We start from the raw sequence: 4607 nt of genomic DNA on the forward strand, positions 1-4607 counted from the left end.
AGGTCAAAGGTCACCCTCGAGGCAGGACTGGCCTTGGACCCGGTCCGACGCCGCGCTGCCAGCTACGCCCTGTAACTGGTGGGTGGTTTCAAGGCTCATTTCATGCCGATCCTATCAAATACCTCCTCTCCAGCTTTACCACAGAACGAGCGAGGGAGCAACACAAAGCGGGAGAAGAGGAGACGTTTAGATGCTGCTTATCTGTGTGATTCAGACGTGAGTGAAAGGAAGAAAAAAAAAGAGAAATAGTCTTTGACCGTGACAAAAATCCACAGCACCTTTTAGATTTAATTGTTGTTTAAAACCATGTGCATAAAGGCATTAAAGAAGAGTGTTAAATGGAGGTTGAAATCGTCAAATTCTGCCTTTTTTTCCTAATCTTTGTTTCAGCATGCACATGTACTGGAATTGTTTACACACACACACACACACACACACACACACACACACACACACACATATATATTTGTTTGTTTGTTTGTTTGTTTATAATGTGCTCACATGCAAACAAACCAGGAAGAATGGAGTTGTAGTCTATTTTTCAGCCGAGTGCCGTATGGTCACATCCACATGCTTCAAAAAGGCGACGTATCCGCAAGTTCAGACGCCAGCGCCTCGATCACCATAAACTGCACCCAGATCTTTTTTTTTTATTATTTCAGCTGAATGCAAGGAGCACATTAAGCCACGTGACCTTCAGTCTGTCCATCAGACATCCTGACCTGTCCCGAGGAGCTCAGGAGCTGATGGGGGGAAGCACCTGTAACCTCAGCCCGGCCCCCTGTGATGTCAGCCGCGGTGGTGGTGGTGGTGGTGGTGGTGGTGGGGGGGTGACGTTGGCGGTGGGGACGGTGTGGGCGTGCGGGTGGCAGTGCGGGTGCAGCAGCAGGGCCACTCTTCCTATCCACACCCACTCAGCTCGGTTGGAACATTTCTTTTATTTTTTTTTTCTTTCAACCTCATCTTGGCCACAGGCGAGCCGCCCCCACGCAAAAAAAAAAGAGAAAGAAAGTGGAATAATAAAGATAAGCAGCGAGCTGTTTTCTCTTCTCTGATCGGCGCTAATTTCGTTTGCCGAGCTGGAGGAAACGGCTTCGCCCCTCAGGGGATCAGGGGCCCGTATTGTATCTAATTAATTCGGCATCATAAAAAGAAACCACAAGGAAACATTAAGATATCTTATAACAACACAGACTGTGGCTGTAAAAATCAAGGTGATTAAAATTATTATTACTTTTAAATACCTTACGGAAAAAGCAGTAAAATAGATAAAAGAAAATCACGCGAAAACCGCTTTCATCAGGATCCTGCATGCAGATAAGGAGGAGGCACCGCTGACCCCCCTGTACCCACAGTTTATTGCTTAATTTCAAGCAAGATACAGATCGTTGCCATGTTGGATGAGTGGTGTCTCCAGAGTTCATGTGTTGGACCAGTCCATTGGGTTAATGGACTTTTTAGTCCTATCTGCTATGTGCAAAGTACAGGCCGATGATCCCAAATCATCGGGATTTGCATAAACCGACAAAATAAGATAGAACCGCTTGCTAGTTATTTGTAGAGAAACTAATTGCCGGTGTGTAATTGTTTCTGTGAGTTTTTTTGTTTTTTTTTTTTTTTACCTGAGAGAATAAAATGGGAGAATGCCAAAGATGGCCAGCTCTCACACACACACTACTTCCCTCTTTCGGGATGATTTAAACCCGTGCTTGCCAGTGCGTCACATGCGCAAACCGCATTAAACATCTTGTTTCTTACTTGTGTTTCCTATCTAGATAAATCCTGTGGCCTTACATCAGAGAACAATGCGTAGACCACTGGTGCCCTATGGATTTAAGAACGATTTCTGTACGACAGACAAGTTTCCTATGACCCTGACCTGGATAAATGGGTGAGAAAATGGAAGGATGGACTGATGGATGGATGAGGGGTTTCTGAAGTCTAGATGACGTATTGCCTTGTGTTGAACTCCAGGCGCTCCTTTAACTGACAGCCGTCTGTCTGGACGCAGTATGGATTTTAGATAAGTATGGGTTACATACATAGAGGTCAGGGCCGTCCAGAAAACCGGCCTGCCAAACATAGCACACACACAAACACACACACACACACACACACACACACAGGTTATAAAGGTATTAATCACATTATTACAATTAATCACCCAGAGCCGCTTTACAGCCACCCCCTTTATTGCCCTTTTAAAAACGTCTCTTAATCGCTTTTTAATCTACATCCAGGACCCTCTCATCATCCGTCATTAGCTTGTACTCGTACGGATGAACTTTGGCTACCCGAGGCACAGGGACCACAAAGCTGTTTCCTTCAGGCCGACGGCTTTCAAAGACCGACCCCCCCCCCCCCCCCCCCCCCCCTCCCGACACCCCCGAGGACGTAGGCGTCCGCCACTGGCTACATAAATCACGGACACGCCGGGGGGAGGAGGGCACCGAGCACCTTGTCCGCAGCGCCCACATTAAACACTGGACAAAACATAACATCCTGCCTGAGCACTTGGCCGACCCCGGACCAGCGGTGCAGGGGGGAGGAGGGGGAGGGGGGCGCGTCACAACTATCGCTCGCGCTCCCTCCATCCATCCATCCCATCCCATCCCCACTCCCCAACCCCCCACCGGGCTCTGTGTGCCCGTGTTTTGGAGCATGGCGAACTGCGCCTTGGTACCCCCGAGGTCTTTGAGGGCTTCTCTTTTTTTTCCATTCCAACAACTTCCTGGCCCCGCGGTGTAAAAATGGAGGGAAGTTGGCACTTAACGGGAGGATGGGAACACCCACTTTCCTGTCGTGTGCCTTGCTGCCTGCACTCGGTCAGGTGCGTGGCCCGGCAGCTACCTGAGGGCCTGGCTGTTTTTGGCCGATCTAGCCGTGCACCCTGCAGAGGAAGCACCACGCAGGGAGGGAGCAGAAAAGATGGGGTGTGGTGGGTGTGTGTTTAACCATAAAAGTTTCATGTATCCTCAGGGTCTGGATACATGGTGAGGGAAGGGATGAGAGTGCTGGCGGAGGTGAGACTGGTTCAGGTGGCTTTAGGAGAACGAAACAACCCTGAGAGTGAAAAGTGACTTGGACCAGATTTGCAGTGTCCGGTCCCTCAGGTTTGTGGATCTGCCTGGTCTATTTTAACACATTTAAAACATTTTGGTGCCTTAAAATGTGTGTAACTTATAGAATATGATCGGATTGATGCCAAAATGACAGTGAGGGGTGGGTGTGCTGCTGCCTTTCCTTCTTTATGCCAGCATTGGCATAATACCCAGTTCTTTCTTTCTTTGACCTGCCAGCTTTGGGTATCACATGTGACTCAGTTCTCATTTATAAATCGGTTGTATCTGATCAGATCCACAACTAATTTCATGAAAGTGCATATAGACGTTCTTGCTCCATAATCTTCAAATAAAGAAGTCAATTCTTCATAAAGTTAAATCATAGTATTCTGATTTCACATCCAAATAAGGACATCTTGAGTGTGAATGAAGCCCATGTGCAGAGGTCACTTTTGTTTATTATAATAAAATATATTAAAAAAAATCTTTTAAATATTAAAAAATATAGCACCCATTTGCCCAAACTCTTGTTACCGATTTAGAAACCCTTTATTTTGTTCTTTTAGCTTGACGGTAACACAGGAGACCCTGAGGGAATATCCACCCAGGAAGAGTATGAGGGAGTGTGTGTGAGGGTGGGTGTGTGTGTGTGTGTGTGTGTGTGTGTGTTGCGTGCTGCACCCCCAACTCATCACCTTGTGCCATCCCACTGGGAAAGTGACAGCGTTGTTTTTTTTCAGCCACTGACCCGCGAAGAGGACACTGGGACGCGGAACAAACAACTGCGCTTCCTGAGAGAGTCCGACTCCGGCGGACTTTGTGCGGCGAGAGCGCCCCTGACTCAGGCCTTCTTTTATTCTGGGGCCTTCTGGAAGCCCCTGCCCTCGTGCAGATTGGATCTTGTGTATTCAGCACGGTGAGGTCACCGCGGGAGTGAATCGCACACGTCGCGTGTTTGTTCAGAGCGACTTCCCCTTTTCACGCTGAGAAAACGCGCTCGCTGTCCCCGCCCCGCCGCGTCCTCACACAGGCATCAGATCAGGGCCCGTGTTTGTCCAGGCCAATGTGGCCCGATCACTAAAAACCAATCATGTAATCCGAAAAGAACTCATTCCCAGTTCCTTTTTTTGCGATGCCTGTACATTAAGATCAGGACTATCAGGACTCCGAATTTCAGAAAAGGAAAGTGGTTCAAACGTGCTGCCAACTGCTGGTACGTTCTGGGCCAGAAAGAACTATTTCATCTTCATTTTTTAATTTGCCCTTTTTTTTCATTCCAGAAAAGGGGTTTCTACTTGGCAGCGTCAAAAGGGAAACCGGTTAATTACTGAGAGAGACCAGAAGAAACAGGTTGCAAGCCATCTACCCCTCCATCTGTTTCAGTAATATAATCCTACGCCACATTCCTTGGCATTGGCCGTACGTCCGCGTTTCGCCGGCCCCTCGCGGTGACCCTTTACATCTTGACCCGGGTCGGTGGCTCTGTCACGCCTGTAATCTCAACATTTCGACCGAAAAAAACCCTGCGATGAACCCAGCCGGCAG

The 4607-nt window shown here is 48.2% G+C and overlaps 1 long non-coding RNA gene across 1 annotated transcript; it reads left to right on the top strand.

The window, feature by feature from the left end:
- The first annotated feature begins 1774 nt into the window (after window positions 1-1774).
- On the top strand, window positions 1775-3972 carry LOC114763628 (uncharacterized). Its single transcript, XR_003742366.1, has 3 exons — window positions 1775-1891; window positions 2980-3113; window positions 3803-3972. It is a non-coding gene; the product is annotated as an uncharacterized LOC114763628 (long non-coding RNA).
- Window positions 3973-4607: the final 635 nt, after the last annotated feature.

The sequence above is a fragment of the Denticeps clupeoides genome, chromosome 14 (genome assembly GCF_900700375.1).
Source record: "Denticeps clupeoides chromosome 14, fDenClu1.1, whole genome shotgun sequence".
Taxonomy (NCBI): domain Eukaryota; kingdom Metazoa; phylum Chordata; class Actinopteri; order Clupeiformes; family Denticipitidae; genus Denticeps; species Denticeps clupeoides.